The 17,935-nt window shown below is 43.3% G+C and overlaps 1 protein-coding gene across 7 annotated transcripts in view; it reads left to right on the top strand.

Moving 5' to 3' along the window:
* The window catches only part of COA1 (cytochrome c oxidase assembly factor 1), a 356,542-nt gene that overhangs the window by 95,475 nt on the left and 243,132 nt on the right, over positions 1 to 17,935 (top strand). The gene's annotated exons all lie outside the window — the stretch shown is intronic.

The raw sequence follows: 17,935 nt of genomic DNA, 5'->3' as shown, positions 1-17,935 counted from the left end.
CCCCCTTCCGTTTGCTTTTCGTGCTTTTTGTGTAGTAGGCACGTGTGCCTTACAGAGTTCTTTGTGTGCAGTATTTAAATTATGTATAGAGCTATTCCTTTTGTTGCCGGATTACTGTCTGCCACGTGCGTCTGCTCTACAAAAGATCAGCCCCAGACAGGAATGCTTCAGTTGTCTGGCACGTTAAGAGAAACAATTATAAAATGACTGGTGAACAGTGGCGGCTGGTGATTTTTGAAAGTGGTAGGGCGTAAACGTGATTGTGTGTTGTGCTGCAAGCCATCCTGATTGACTAAAGAGGAACTGGAGGGACTCTTGCGGCAAGGAAGAAGAAAAAATGGGCTAAATGGTGCAAGTTACAGCAAATTTCAGAAAGCGAGTATATTTATAAAAGTAACACATTTAACCCTGTCCCATATCTCACTTCATTCCTCTTAGCCTGACTGCAATATTTTAAAACAGGAGGGTTTAAAATAATACTTTCATGCACCTCACCCTTTATTTAGCAACACAGAGGCTTCTCTTAAAAATGCAAGTTAAGATAAGTGTCCCACAAAAGTCATCAGCGCTCACTGCAAACACACACACGGGCCAACATTTTAAAGTGCTTTACCATCAGCATGTAATGTTAAGCTATTGGGAGATATGGAAAGAAGGACACTGAAATCAAACGACCTGATGTTAAGGTACTACTGGTATTGTCTCGCAACTAAATAGTAAACTCTTTATCATTTATAGTGCGAGCCTTGGAAGGAGAAACAACAGGATCTTTCAATTTAAATGTAGAGATATTACACAAGGCACTTGGCTACAGTGGGAGACGTATATGCGCTTTGTGTGCACTGCAGAAGTATTGATGGATAGTAAACTGTCCACAATTAACCATAAATCAATCCACAATGAAATAATTGCTAATGCAAAACAATTACTGAGACCCGAACACATGGGGCTTTTAGAATGTGCTAATGGATGGATTTATATTGTATTCTAGGGTTACCCAGGGCCAAGGGCTTTCCACGGCCAGCAAGTTGAGTCTTGCTTCCTATCATTTTATGCAGCAAATGCCTGTGTCTTTGAAGTGAGGTGCCTACCGCGTTTGGGCTTCAAAGTCGTGGGCAAAGACCTGCTTAATTGCACTTTCCAGCCTTCGCAGCTGTCAGTTCTGCAGCAGGATGGTCGGCCTGGATTCAGTAGTGCTGTTTGCATATTCGAATAGTACAACTGTGAGAGTTATTGACTGCGCCTCCCTCGCTGGACAGGATAAAAAACAGAACGTGGGACCGGCCCAGAGGTAACTCTGAGCCGAACATTTCGCACAGGCCACCTACTCTGATCATCCCATAATTACGTTATGACAGAGAACCCCTTTCACACAATAGATTTTAGAATATTCAGAAGCGAAGGGCTCGAAGCACGTCGGACATTTCTTGCCTTTTTTTTTACTGTCTGGCGAGTGCCTGGTTTCCATGTCGGAAAGTAAACAGAAAAGGCACTGTAAAATGAGCGTCTCCTTTGATCTCATTTCCACTGATAATGGGTCCCTCAAACAGCGCGAGCTGAAAGAGGCAGTGAACTCTCGTTCTGTTTAATTTTGCATCTCTACTCTCTCCCATCTATTTTTTCGGTTTCAGAGACACTTAAAGAACGCCTTTTATCAAACTCAAAGCTACACACTTTGCATACTTTTTTGTAAAAGATCTATTTTCAGTTTCAGTTTTATCAGTCACCCGCCTCGCTTTAATACAACCTATAAATGAAACGCTGGGTTAAATGTTCGTTCGGAGAAAGCGTCTTGCTAATTTTGTAAAGTTTCTTTGAGGATAGCCTTGCACAAAGGATCGGGACCTCTATCTGAGAAGCGCTAGGAAGCACCGGGGGTGTGCGCAGAGTGCGAGTGGCTCCAAGAGACAGCCCGGTGCGCGATGCTAGATTCCTACATGTTCACAGTCGCGGTGGGGGGGATTGAAAATGGGGTCATCGCGCACCAGATGGGATGAGGGGGGAGGCGGGAGGGGTCTAAGGGAAAAAGAAAAGATATAAAATAAAGTGGTAAACTTAACTTACTGTACCGAGAGTCTCGACTCCCGCCCTCGGGTTTTCAATTCCTGCAGCGCTCGTCGTCATCAGGAAGGCGGCAAGCAGCCTCCCTCCCCTCCATCGCAGCCAGCGCTGTGATTGGTGCGGCCGGCTGCCCCACCTGCGTCATTTCTCTCTGTATGCTGCAGCATACAGAGAGAACAGGGTGAGTGGGCGGGGTTTCTCGAGGGCAGGGGGGAGCGGCTTGGGGGTGCGGCTTGTCCACTGTTGTTAATACTGTCTGTTTGGGCTGCCTCAGGCTGCCCAAGCAGTCAGTATGAACAACAGTGGGGAAGCCACTCCCCCAAGCCGCTCCCCCCTGCCCTCGAGAAACCCCGCCCACCCACAACCAAGAACTGCTGCTTTCTCGGCGGTGCGAGAAGACAGAAACAAATGGTAGTTATTAAAGTAATAACTACCATTTGTTTCTGCCTTTTCACATGGCGAAAAAGAAGGGGGGCGGCGCCCAAACGCCCCCATAGAGGAGCCGCCACTGCTGGTGAAGTGAATTAACTGAGCATAACGAATGGGCATGTGCAATTAATACATGATATTGAGATTTAAATTCAGGAGGTTGTCATCCCAGACCTCTGGTAGTTTTGTAATACAGAACACGTCCATATATCAACATTGATTTTATGATTTCACATATAGACACATTATGGTAATATGCAAAGTACGCACTCTCACACGGCCAATGTATACAGACTTTGTGACTAAGGAAAAGTCTGTTGTTTTCACAAGTAATTTGCATATTCATTGGATGCTGGGAAAAATTCTCAGTGGTCGAGTCAAAATCGCCACAATTAATTCATCCGTGCAGGAAAAGCTAAGCAAGAGAGCACTGCTACTCCCATATTGGTTTGGAGAAATGTTCTCTCCTTGGCAACATTTTAAAACGAGCATTGGCACAGCCGGTAAGGCTTGGCAGTGAAAGCTATCCGCTTTCTCAAACTTTTTTTTCATTAGATATCAGTTGGAGATGTGCAGACATCCGCCGTGTCCATCCTGAAATGGGTATGTTCAACAAATAGAAATCTGCGACTGCCATCTTTGAATTTTTTTTAAATATTTGAGCAAACCTATTCCAATATGGCCCCAGTGGATGCTCTCACATCCAGGGCGTGCATTTTGAATGGGTTTGCTAAATAATACATACCCATTTCGTCATGTCCGCCATACATGCGCATTCAAGGTGCACCCATCTTGAAATAGGTAAAAAGCTATTTTATGGTGTTCTGAAATGCGTAGAGGTTAGGCACAGCTGATGTTGTTCTATAATGTTATATTTTGAATAATGATTCATGTGTAACCACAGTGCACTACTGGAACATACAATGATAGTTTTAAGCCCACTCACTTATGGTACTAGGATGTTGAGCTTTTTTATTTCGTGATTTCCTTTTCGTGGTTAAAACCAGAATTATGATTTGGGTATATATATATATATATATATATATATATATATATATATATATATATATATAATGCCTAGGTGAAAAATAAAAGTAAAAAAATAAGTGTTATTAGTGGGGAGTGGGAAGTGCTGACAAGCCTGCAGGGTAGTAATTAACTCCCAACATGGTCAAGTTGAAGTAAATATTAATTGTAGATAACTACACAGCTGTAGATCATCACTTGCCAGGTTCAGCAGAAGCACAGAAGTAACGTTTACATTTCATAGCTTTGAACAACAACATTCTCAGCATGCGCAGACACTATAACATCATACCATTAACAAGATAGGAACTTAGAATACTACATACCTCCCCTTCTCCTGCATAACACAAAATGTGAAAAATAGAAAAGGAAACAAGACAGGGAAGCAAAAGAGAACAAGCGAAAATAACAACAAAAGGAAGTACAAAGATAAAAAAAACAGAAAAAAATAATCATTCACTAAACCTTTTTGGAGTAACAGTGACTCTTGAACTCCTTCTATGTTCACAAGAACTGGGTAGTACAAATCCCATACCACCGTCTTGGTCATTAGACAAAGAGATTGATCTAGTCTTGACAACTTTGGAAATATTCCACCAATGGCCTCCATCCACTTGAACTGCATTGTTTCCAATCTTTATAACTTTAATTGGTTTACCATATTTCCTTTTACCTTTCTTGACATGCACAGGAATCTTGATACAAACAAAATCACCCACACCCAGAGGAACCACTTTGGCACCCTTCTTTTTGTCAAACCAACTTTTTTATTTGCTTTGTTCAATTTCAGAATTCACCTTTCCAATTTTGATGAGAGAGTCCACATTAGATTCAGATTTAATCCATTTGCTCATCCATCCAGGCCTAAACCATGTATTGGCCCTACTACCCCTCAAAAGCTCAAAGGGGGAAATTTTTGTGGATGAGTGAGGTGTGGTCCTGTAAAACCAAAGCATGCTTGCTAAAGATTTGACCACATCATGGTTACCACCCACGGCCTACCTAACACACTCACCCACCACACAGCTCATTCTTTCTACAAGACTGTTGGTCTGTCGGTGATAAAGATAACTTTTTAAATGCTTCACACCACTGGAATTTAAAAGAAAACTCAAATTCCTCACTTACAAATTGAGCCCCATTATCCGAGACAAGGAACTCAGGAAAACCTTCTCTCAGGAAAACGTCTTTAAAAAAATTGATGACACTGGCCGAGCTAGATTCCTTGACTATTTTAATCTCTGGCTATTTCGATGCATAGTCCAAAAGCACTAAAATGTACTTCCACCCAAAAGGTAAAACCTTATATGGACCCATGATATCTACACCTACTTTAACCCAAGGACCTGAAGGACATTCAACAGGCGAAAGTGTTGGATTGACAACTTTCAAGGTTTTCTTCTCACCTCCTCAACACACAGGACAATTTTCCACCAGGACACTTATCTCCGCATTCATACATGGCACTAGAAATCCTCACGAACACGACGTTTAGAGAGAGTGGCACCTAAGTGTCCTTCATGAGCTTTCTTGACAATAGTAGGTCTTACAGAATGAGGAGGAATACGTTTTTCACATCTCATGAGTATACCATCCTCTAGTGAGAATTCAGATTCTACTTTCCAGTAACGTTGTAAGAGGGTGGACAACACCTTTTCTCTAGGCCACCCCTCCCTAACTAATACACTTACTTGTTGGAGAAGGTTATCTTATAATAAGGCTATTCTCCAATCCTCTTCTGATCCAACAAGATCAGAAATGTCCATAGCAGCAACAAAACAATCTTCGGCATCTTCCTCACACAGCTCTTGAAAACTAGTACCTTCACACCCATCATTGCTTTTAGGAAAGCTAGATAGATAATCTCCCCATCAATTTCTCCCACCAGGAATATGTGAAACATCAAACTGATATTGCAATAACTTTCTAACCATTCTTGTTATCCTAGGTGTGCATCACTTGAGTGCATCAGTTTTCTTCAAAGAAGACTAGACTTGAGGGATCTAAGGTCCACACCTACGTGCAATTGCCCACCTCTCTTGCAAGCAACACTAAAGGTGACAACCACAAAGATGATTCTGTTGGTTTAATGATGCCCTTGTCACGCAAGCTTTTGAGTTCTTTGTTAAGATCATCTCTAACACTAAATGGGGGCACACCTCTGAGTTTATGCTTGACTGGAATTGGACCATCCCTTACAATGATTTTGTGCTTGAACCCAGAATTTTTTTCAAGCACATCACTGAAAACAGAGGGAAACTCTGTTTTCCATTTGGTGAGCTCTTCTCCGCATGTAACAGGCATAACTTGTTCTTTAGTGCCTGGCTTGAGTATCATCTCAAACAATCCCTGGTGAAACAACCCAAGAATGTTGAGGCCCTTGACAGAACATAAATGTTGCCTCTGATCCTTCTTCCTTTGAACATCAAACCATCTACAACAAAACCCCGTAGTTCAATTTTACGTCTCTCTTAACAGTCAGGTGAACTATCAGGAGAAAATAACTCTCTGTCACCCCATGTTTCGGTGAACAACTTCTGAGTTATCATGGTAATCCTAGCACTGGTATCAACCAACAGCTGGAGTATTTTATTTCCAACCTGTATCTCGACGATGGGGCTAACACCTAAAGAAGGATTACCAGTTACAGGTTCAGTCATCTCATTACTTAAAGAAGTATCATCATCTAAAATGACAGAGATGATTTCTGAGTCTGAATCATCATCTTATTCTACAACACAAGCTACAGTTTTCTTTTGAAACTTCTACTTAAGACAAACTTTAGCAAAGTGACCCATCTTTTTACTAAAAGTTACACATAACATTTGTAGCAAGACATCTACTACCCTTGAAATGAGGAGGATTTCCACAACCGAGACAAACATTGTAAAAAAAACATGAGGGCTAGGGTGGTGGAAGCAAGAGATGAGCTGGGGGAGAGGTAGGAGAAATAGAACAAGGACAATCTGAAGGGGAGGCATGGAATATGCAACATGGAGAGATAGGTTGGGGGCAAAGTGAAGAGGGAAGCAGCACAGGGAAAGAGAGAGAAAGAAAACACACTCCCACTGACCTAAATAAAACAATTATAACCTCAATGCAAGCAGTGTCATCAATGTAAGCCTACAAGTTAACCAATCAGAATAATGTGCTCCCGAATGGGACAAACAGAAGAATAGGTAAGCATGAGAAATGGGTTTCACCCATTTATTCCCTTGGATTTTTCTCATTTTTTAGTCTACCTGATATCTGGATGTCTACAGTGAATAAGCCTCACTACCTGAATCTCACTCACAGTAAGCTCTGTAATAATAGATTGTGAGTGCTAACCACCAGTGTATGCCTTTTAAGATCAGGTCTGCTTCTGCTCAGCTGGAGTAAGAGGCTGTTGACTTTTTGCATATGAATATGTGTCCCGCATCTGCACATTTGTACGTTCTGTGCGTGTGAGACAGCTCTCTAACTCAAAACAAGATCCGCAAGCAGGTAGCCTGTTCCAGAAGGGAGCCTTAGTCCACACCTTGGCAGGCCTTAGACTATAAGTGTAAAAAGAACAGTTGATGGACAGAATGCAGAACAATGTTATACATTCAACCCGATACCGAGATATGGGCATAAATCTATTGTTTTTTTGCTCCCCGTGCCATTCCAGTTTGAACCCAGTCATATGCAAATTAGTCTGGATCCTGCACCCAATGGGAACAGTCCAGCCCAAACTATGAAGCCAGTTTCCCTGGAATGGAAACACGCCTTATAGGACCGGTTTCGGAGTTTCACCCCTCATCAGACAGGATAGTGTGACTCCAGTGGCATGGAGAGTGCGGGACCCACATCTGGGCATACCCGTCCCACTCCGGTGATAAATGCAAAAAGAACAGTTGATGGACAGAATACAGAACAATGTCATACAATCACCCCCTTACAGAGATCTAGGCCTAAATTCATCGTTTTTTTGCTCCCCATGTCATTCCAGTCACTTTGCCACTGGATTCAAGCTAGCCTGACTGATATGGGGTGCTACCCCAAAACTGGTCCCAGGATGCTTGTTTCCGGTCCAGGGACGATGTGGCTTGGCAGTTCGGACTGGACTGTTCCCATGAGGCACTGGGTCAAAACTGATTTGCATATAGCTGTGTCTGAACTGGGGTGGCTAAGTGAACTAAAGAACAAGGATCGATTCAACCCAGATCTGTGACTGGGGGTGAGTGTCTGAGAAGTTTCAGTGCTTCGTCCATCATCCCCCCGTGTTTGCTTAGAATATAAGTGGGTATTAATAAAGTGAGCATGTACAGCTGTAGTGACTACTGAAAATTATGTGTGCTTCACTGTATTTTAGAGTGTGGTCGGAATCTGCACCAAACTACAGTCTTGCCATAGCTAGGCCTAGAGACTTTGTTGACGCACCAATATGATGGTAATTCAAGATTTTCACCTGTGTCCCTCAAAACATGACATTGGTTCAAAATCTCTGAGTCTCAAAGCGAAACTTTGAAAAGAGACAAGATATGTTTCGAGAACTTGCAGGTAGGAAGCAGAATTAGATTTACGTAAACTTAATCCTAACCACACTTCAGGAATTGTGCTTACTTACCTGTATCAACTGTATCAATGAATACTGTAGTATTGGCCACGAACGCTAGTAGACATGTATTGATTTTAGAATGTGGAAAGCTAGCATTGACGTGGGGTTGCACATAATGGTCATTAATATTTTGTAAATAGACTCCGATCTGTCACTCTTCCAATCACTCACCTATTAAGTAATTGGGAGAGACAGAAAATGAGTGAGAACTAGAGAAAAATAAAATAAATCCTCTCTTGCGGTAGTGACACAGGAAATGTTGATGACAGATAAACTCAAACATAAGGTTGACTGTGATGTTTTAAAAGTCACTCTGAACTCGGCTGACCAGTTACCCTTTGAGTCAAAGGGGTCAGCCAATGAATAGGAGGTAATGTTGATGTGACCGCGAGAAAAATACTACCTATTGTAATGGATCATCACCCTCCGCCTGGGACGACTCCTGGTGGCCCCCCGCCCTAGGCAACGCACCCAAACCAACAGACCACGCACGCAACCTGGGCTTCATCCTGGACTCCTCCCTCTCCATGACCAGACAAGTCAAAGCCGTCTCCTCATCGTGCTTCAACATCCTGCGCATGCTACGTAAGATCTTCCGGTGGATCCCCACCGAGACCAGGAAGACGGTCACCCAGGCCATCGTCACCAGCCGTCTGGACTACGGCAACTCCCTCTACGCCGGAACCACCGCCAAACTCCAGAAGAGACTCCAGCGGATCCAGAACGCCTCAGCACGACTCATCCTGGACATCCCCCGCTGCAGCCACATCTCCGGACACCTGAGAGACCTGCACTGGCTCCCGGTCAACAAGAGAATCACCTTCCGTCTCCTCACCCACGCACACAAAGCCCTACACAACCAAGGCCCAGGATACCTCAACAGCCGCCTCAACTTCTACGCTCCCAAACGCCAGCTTCGATCGACCGGCCACGCCCTCGCCGTCGCCCCCCCGCATCCGAAGAGCCACCACAGGGGGACGGTCCTTCTCCTACCTCGCCGCCAAGACTTGGAACTCCCTCCCGACCCACCTCCGCCTGACCCAGGACCATCTCGCCTTCAGGAAGCAACTCAAGACCTGGCTGTTCGAGCAGAAGCGGACCCCCGTCCCCTAGCGCCTTGAGACCCTCTGGGTGAGTAGTGCGCTATATAAATGCTTTGATTGATTGATTGATTGATGGCTGAAAATGTTAATATCGATGATACTTACTGTATCACTCTGCTTGACTCTTCAGTCTGAGTCTGATTTGCACACTGATTACTGAACCCTTTATGAAATCCCCGCCATGAGTCTCTATGTATGGGAAGAACATTCCATTGTTTACACAATAGTTTCAGAACATTCATCAATGTTTTTTAACTCAAAATGATCTGCTTAGCACAGAGGAAGTGGGATTGAAGAGAAATGAGTATTCCTGATTTCTCTTCCTCTTCCCCTTGCCATTCAAACGTCTTATCCCACTCTCTGGAACTCTTTGTTCCAACACAATAAATACTTTCGTTCCATTGTCTCTGGATTTTCATGATTTAAGCTGGAACCTCTTTAGCCAGAAGTTCTGCTTCTTTAATGTTCGTTGCTTTCATCTCTCTAAAGCACTCTTTTTCTCTGTGCTTGAGATGTAAACTGCCCCTTAATGATTGCCTAAACTTGTTACCAAATAAAGCACCAGTTCGACCAACATTTGGGAGTTGCGGTCTGATTTAAGAAAAACGATGGGCGATACTCATGGACGAAGGTGTGACACTGAGATACAGCTAGCCCACAACAACCCAGGGGGCATAGTGGGTCCTCAATAAAAGGCTGGACAACTAGTCTTTCTAATAGTGAGGTATAGTGCGAATGCATGCATGTTGTGTATGCATGCTTTAGCATGATTGCAGAGTGTATCTAAACGCATGCAACCGAATTAAGGGATAATCACTTTTCATAAGAGAGTAGTGAGGGGATATTTCCAGTTGTGATGAAAGCTGGAGATCTTTCGGGGCAATAAGTTCACTGGCTGAAAAATGTTGGCCTATGGATGTTGTAGTAATTGACACTCCTGAACATCCAAATTTGTTTTTAACCTGTTTGGAGTGCTATTGGAATAAAACATTAAAAAAACGGTGGTACACCCTCAGGCGTTTTAAAGTGTGACAAAATATCCTAGAAAACAATTTGTGATAGCGAAGTGCTTTTTTCTAAACTGAGGTTAAGCCGGTCCGGTAATGATTGTAAATACTGGACGAGGACTCTATGATGAAGCATGGCAAAAAGAAATATGTGGGCGAGAGTCTATCTTCAAACAAAAAAGATATTCTTCCCCTTTTTGACTTGGGAATAGGTTTTGGTAAAGTCTTTTAGGAAGGCATCTTTTTGTTTAAATGATTGAACCCTTTTTGACTTGGGAATAGGTTTTGAAAAGTCTTTTAGGAAGGCACCTTTTTGTTTAAATGATTGAACCTGCGAAGATGAGGTGACCTTTCTACTAATTTCTTCTCACTGCCTCATTGTTTTACAAAGCTACTGTAAGATACATTCAACACTGTAAGAAATTGGGTTAATGGTTGGGGAAGGTGAAACCCTACTCAAGCAGCAACCAAAATCCTAGTTGGGGTGAAATTACAAGCAAACCCCAAATTAACCTGTGCTAGACCCTCTGGTAGTTTGGCATAGAGCTGTAAGGCTTTACTTAGAGGTGATGTGAAAAAGTATTTATGCAGCACCTCAAGCAGTAAGAAAGTGAAAAAACAACACAAGGAAACTCCCATACCAATTTAGAACAATAGAGTATATTCTAATAAATAAATCAAGACCCAAACAACAAAAATCGAGTCCGTAGAAATGGAGATCTGGAAGTTTGAAGAATTCAGTGAAAATAGCACCAAAAAGCACTAAGCACCATCCGTGGATATCTGGTCGCTCTAGACTGAGACAAAGTCAAAAGTTCAGGCTGACTGTGATGGTATGTGGGGCCCAGCTACAGGGACCCCCTTAGGTCCGCTGAACACAGTACCTTAATCCTGGTTGTGAAGAGATGCATAGTCCCGTGTTGAGAATGCTTTGTGCGGCAGCTGTGTTGCGAGGTCCTGGAGAAGAGATGTGTCACGCAGCGGCAGTTCTGGGGAGCCACAAAGTCAATGCGATGACCTTGCGTGGAACTGCGTCACACCGTGGCGGTTCCAATGGGCTTGGTTGGATGATGCAAAATCCTTGCATCTGGAAAGTCGGCACAGCAAAGGCGATGCATCGGTTCTGAGGCTGATGTGTTGAGCAGCAGAGACGATGCATTGGTTCTGTGAAGCGCTGTGGAGGACATGCATTCTGCTTAATCCACAGATGGTCTGGCAGTGCACCTTCAGGTCCATCTCCAAGGGTCCAGTACTGTGGTGCCACCACTTGGGAGGGCAGAACTCACAGATGGCAGAGACCAGGTGCTGTGTTCAATATTGTTGAAAACCTGTTCTGTCCCTGAGGCTTCTGCAAGGCAGCAGTCCAGGAGAGTGACAGTCCTTTTAGCAGCACAGTGTCTGGGACTCCCAGGGCGTGGCCTTGTTGCAGGCTACCCCCAGAACAGCTCTGCTCCCTTCCACCATGTGGGCCCTGCCATCTGGCTCCAGGGAGCGCTACTCCTGGTGTCTCCTGTGGCAGTGTGCCCGTATAAATCAGGACGGTGTGGTTAGAGTACAGTAAATCTTCTGGGTGGTGGTGGGGGAAACTCCATCAGTGGACCTCATATCACGGTGTCTACTGGCATCGGCTTTACATTATGTGCACCACTATTTGATGCCATTTCTTGCACATATGTATTGCCTCCTCCACCTCTGGGGGTGATGATATACTACTGCCCGCATTGTGTTGTGTGCCACAGTCTATATGAATTTCTCAAAGAGATGCCAAGGCCCTGGGGACCACGCCTGCTGAGGAAGTATTGCTGCCTCCAATTTGAGACGCTCGGCCGACATCTCACAAGAGAATGTACCCCGGCATCCATCTTGGATGCCAGCATTACTTAAGGTTCCTTTCTAGAACACTTGATGCTTCCCATCAGGAGCTCTATTGGAGAAGAATCACCTCCTAAGGACCACTGCAACTCCACTGGATACCAACCCTGGCGATAAATATACCTACTAAGGTCTAGGGAGGGAGTGAGCCAGTGTGGGTGCTGGGAGGCTGAGCCCTCGGCCCTGGACGACGTTTCTCTGTTTTAGGAGGTGAATCATTTTGGACAATTAAACCTTGTTGGTGGAGGTCGGCAGATGGTTTCACTTCTCTGCTCATCCTGTGTTATTGGGCACATTGCTACTACCTTTTGGGCTTTCAGGCGCACAGTGTATAACAGAATACATGCGGCCAGTGTCATTACTTCTCCCCAGCTCAAAGGGGGGGTTATCAAATATTGCACCCAACATTTCCCTCCTAATAGAAGACATTGGCCTCGATGTAGGTAATAGCAAATTACTGAATGGTAAATACCGAATTTTACCGATTCGGTATTTACTATTCGATAATTGCTATGTAGGTAAAAAAATTCGGTAAAAATACCGAATCGGTAAGATTCGGTAATTACCGAATCAGTATTTGCCATTGATTCCTATGGGCCTTGAAGCCCATAGGATTCAATAGCAAATACTGATTCTGCAATAACCGAATCAGTAAAATTACCGATTTTACAAGGGGGACAGGGTGTCACTTTGACACCCTGTTGCAACCCTGTTACTGGCTTGTGTGCCATGTGACACACGTACATGCCCTTAGTGCATGTCTGTGTGCCACATGGTACAGGTGTACATGCACAGATGTGCATGTACACTGGAATTCGTTATTTACCATGTAATAGTATTACATGGTAAATAACAAATCGGTAATGGCCTGTGGCACTGTTTCCAGTGCCACCTACATCTGTATTTACCGTTTCGGTAAATTTACCGATTCGGTATTTTACAGAATCGGTAAATTTACAGAATCGGTAAATATACCGATTTTGTAAATTAAATGCCACCTGCATGTCAATTCCCAAATACCGGTCAGTATTCTAGCTCATTGTTTTAGCTATTTGTTTTAACTTGTTATTTTAATTTGTTTGTTGCAAAACCCTTCCCGTTGTGTTCATGCCTATCTCCCCATGCAGAAATTCAGATGACAGCAGCGTGGGTGCTAGGGAGAGTCGCTCCATGCTGCTCCCACAACAGGCCAACCAACAACCAGAGCAAACACATTTTTCATACTATATTTATGAATGAGTTGGAAGCCTTTAAAAAGGGCAGCATAGCGTCTAGAATCTTCTCTGAATAATCTGGAACGCATCCTCCAGGACATGCAAAGACAACTGGAACTGTCACAAGTAGAGAACCAAAGCCTACGCATGCACGTTATGACACTCTCCCAACAGATGGAATCCACCCAACAGAACTGTGGGGGGCCGGCCTCTCCCACTGGGCCCACACCTTGAGTCAAGCAGCTCCCTTCAACCCATTGTTAATCACTCAGGTGGCAGCGGCCCTTGAACGCTTTACTGGTGACTCTAAAAGCTAAATATCTTCTTGACCCAGTGTCATCTGCACTTCCTGTGCCAACCCACCACTTTTACCACCACCGAGTCCAGGGTAGGCTTTGTGCTCTCCTATCTGGCGGGAGACACGGCCTCCTGGGCAGTCCCATTGGTAACAGATATCCCTCACAACTAATATTCCTTTGAAGGGTAACTTCAACAAATCTTCAATCGGCATACCACCTCTCAAATGGTGTACAATGAACTCTTGGAACAGCGACAAGGGGGCTGAGACCTTTTGAGCTACCTATCCCAGTTCAGCCGTCTTGTCGTTGAGGCCAACTGACCAGAAAATAAGAGGGTGTTGCTGTTTTATTGTGGTCTAAGTGACGAGCTGAAGGATATGTTAGCACAAGTAGTAGACAGGCCCAATAATTGAGATGTACTAGTTAATCTAACCAACTTACTTGACACAAAACCTTTGTTATACTAGCTCGCTGTTTTAGCTATTTGGTTTTACTTTTTAATTTAGTTTGTTTGTTCCAGACCCCTTCCCCTTGTGTTCCTGCTAATCTCACCCCACAGAATTACTGGTGATGAAGGCATGGGTGCTAGGGAAAGTCAGTCCATGCTGCTCCGCAAAAAAGGTCAACTAACAACCAGAGCAAAGGCATTGTACTGCACTCTTGATAAAGAACTTTTAAGCTCACAATGACCAAGTACAAAGGCCTACTTATAAAAGAAAAAGGGCCTATTATACGCAGCAGTTTTAATCCGCTAAAGCACTACAATAGTGGTGTCGTCATTTAGAAATGAAGACATGATCGATATTAAGTTTCATGAGTGCATGTGTGCAATCAGTAATTGTATGAGCAATCACTGCCTAAAGTTTAACTCTGGAAAGACTAAGGTGATTTTTTTGGGGAAATTATACCCAAATTTGGGCTCCATCCTGGTGACCAGAGGAAATGGGACTACTCCCAAACCCTGTGAAAAAGGCAAAGAACTTAGAAGTTGTGATTGTTGGTAGACTGAATATTGGAAATCAGGTTAATTCAGTGGTTTCATCCTCATTTAACTCCTTTTAGCGTGATCATAGCAATTCTCCCAGACGTTCCTTAGGAAGCTAAAAAAACTGTAATCACAACCCTAGTCCTATAAAAAATTGACTATTGCAATGGTTTTGTATTTAAACCTGCAAGAACAATACCTGAATAAATTACAACCTTGCGAAATGCGGGAGCGTGGTTGCTCTTGGGTATTCCCAATTTTCAGTCAACCTCCCAGGCTATCAGTGGGCTATCCAGACTGCCATGCAGGAATCACATAGAAATGTAAGGCTCTTTGCATAACCTAAAAGGCTTTGTATGATATTGGCCCTGAGTTTCTGATACATACGTTTGTCTGGTACGAACCCAGCTGAAATCTGCAATCCTCAGGGGCCCAAAAAACTGTGATCCCTGGGTTCAAGAGGATGAACTGGGGAGGAAGACATTTAATTGCTGGTGCTACTAAGATCTAGAATCTTCTTCCATTACATAAATGCGCCTCTATGTCCTTGCTGGCCTTTGGAAAGGAGCTGAAAACTAGGCTTTTTACTAATTCATTTCAATTGTGTTAGAGCAAGTGCTAGCGCCAAGACACCTCAGGATATATATGCGTTCTACAAATTCCTTAACATAACATAACATTGTTTATATGACGTTTATGACACACTGTAGTCCTTCTTCCTGGCAGAGTCCACCGGTCTAGACTTGTACTAAAGAGTTGAGTCTAAGGGCCCAATATTTATACCTGGTGTCCACTATGAAGTAGAGGAAGCTTCTAGAGGTTCATTCCCTTGATGTGTCAGACATCCCCTTTCTCCCTTTCTCCCTGTCCTGGCTCAAACTTTTCTGGGATTTCAAAAGACCAGTTTCAAATACCTTGTGAGAGTGATCAGGCAGAGCCTTTGTGTTGTGCAAGTGTGGTAGCTGACAGCTCCCCCCTCATTAGCTCAGAGTGGTCCATCCTGCCAACACCTATCTTACCTATGTCTCACTGTCTGGGAGCAATAAACAAAGACCAACTGCCAGCTACACCTAGTCATGTGACTCAGGAACAGGCTGCAGGCAATAAATGGTTAGGACAAGAAATACTATCTTCCTAAAAGTGGTATTTTCAGAATTGTGGCTAAAAATCTGACATTACCATTAAAGAGGTCTTTCAAGTACAATTTTCAAGACACCAAACAAAATATTCCTCCCTGCTCCCATTGGAAAGTTATCACTTATTAAACTGAATAAGTTAACCCAAAGTTATCCTAAGGGAGCGGTAGGCCTCACAGTTGTGAAAAACAAATGTAACCGTTTTTCACTACCTGTACATGCAAAACTTAAAAGTGCATGTCAACATTTTGAAATACTCTGTACCCTGTCCTCTGGGTTGTGTAGAGCCAACGCTAGAGGTGACATATGTATTTTTAAAGGGGCGTGGGCCTGCCTCTCAAGAGGTTTACTTTACCAGGTCAAAATGGCAGTTTAAAATTGCCAACGCAGGCTGCAATGGCAGGACTGAGCCATATTTAAAGGGCTACTTAAGTGAATCGCACAGTTAGTGCTGCATTCTCACTGGTAGCATTTCATTTACAGGCCCTGGGTACATATAACCTCATCAGGGGTAGCAAAGGCTATATAAATGCAAACCTCTTTTCCTCTTCTATCCAGCCGCTACCCTTCTCTATCCAAATAACTGAATAACATATCCACCACTCAAATTACTTTCATATATCGCTATACTAATTTGCAACACTAATCCTTTATGGGTTCCGGAGTAGCATGCTACTCGCCAAAAAAGCGCTTCAACGCCTCATCAGGGGTAGTAAGCGCTATATAAATGCAATTACAATACAATATAATATAGTACCCGTTTACTATGGACTTACAAGTAAATTAAATAAGCCATTCAGGTGTTTAAAGGAGAAAGCACAAGCACTTTAGCAATGGTTAGTATTGCTAAAGTGCACAGAGTACTAAAAGCTAACAAAAACGGATTCAGAAAACAGGAGGGTGAAGGCGAAAGGTTAGAGGAGACCCACACCAAGATCTAACACGCACTATACAACCAAAAGTATTTTGGAGACCCCAAATAAATGCCAAATAAGTCAAGAAAACAAAAAATAAAGCTCAAACCGGGCTTATATTTTATTTCAGGGGTTAAAATTGGAGCTACCGATTATACTGCTGTCATAAAGGATACAAAGAAATTTGGGCTTTGCATCTCTTTCGGTTATCGATTGGCTTATTTTACAAGAGACAAAAGAAATAAAAGCTCTGTGTATTGATTTAAGAGGCTTCCCCGGATTGTTTGTTGTAGGCTTTGCATATTGCTGTGTCTGTGAACGTTTAGGGGTTGATTCCAAGTGAATTACTGGTAGCAGGCGTGTATGGAGCAGTGAACCTTTCATTATAATGATGATAGCACTTTTCATCCTTGTTATTATGATTCAAAAGCACCTTACAAGCTAATGATATATTAAAACAGGTGTGCTTGAGGTGTCAGCAGTAGGTACACAAGACAACAAAGGTGTCATATCTGACAAGTCAGTAAATATTAATAATCCACAGACCTTGGGAACACACTGTCTCAGAGCAGCGGGTTGAAGTGCCTTTTTTTAGCTCTGTTTACCAAGAACGTATATTTATATGGCTTGCATGATTAAGTACTTGCACATTGCCCCAATGTACTAAAAGGTGCCCGGGATAACAACATGTAGGCATTACAGATCAGCACTGCAGTAATTCGATGGCCTTTGAGATGACGGCTGAAACTGACCTATATACCCAGAAGAGAAAGCCAAGACTCAGGTGCTCTTTGAGGTTCTAGACGAGGGAGAGCACACTTCAGGGCCACTAAAACTCTCTTTCTCATTCTTGTGCAACCCATCTGGATTATTGTTCCACCCAGTTGAATGCTCTTGTTGCCTGTTCATTTGATCCTCCAAAATCTTTCTTTAACTCTGCAACCAGTTTTGGTTTAAAACTTCGCACCACTCTCTCACTTCAAGATCTGCCTATACGGGCTCCATTCACTCGCGGACTCTATTTCCACCTGAATACGAACATATCTGGGACATTTCTGCCACAGTAGTGAAACTAAAACACTCATAGGAAGGAGAAAGTGTGAGAGGGCTAAAGTAAGACAGTTTGAAAGATGGAGAAAAGGAGAATTATTAGGAGCGATAGTAGCATTAATTATCCTCGTGTTCTCGTACTTTCCCCATTATGAATCTTATATCATCATATGTCGTACGAATATACCTACAGTTTTTTCTGCTAGCGAAACATAGGATCACAGTCTGGCCTTTTCCTTTTGCAAGCTGTTAAGGGC

Source organism: Lissotriton vulgaris, chromosome 4_1 (genome assembly GCF_964263255.1).
Source record: "Lissotriton vulgaris chromosome 4_1, aLisVul1.2, whole genome shotgun sequence".
NCBI lineage: Eukaryota > Metazoa > Chordata > Amphibia > Caudata > Salamandridae > Lissotriton > Lissotriton vulgaris.
Note: the sequence above shows the minus strand (reverse complement) of the source record. Positions and strands in the feature narration are given on the sequence as shown.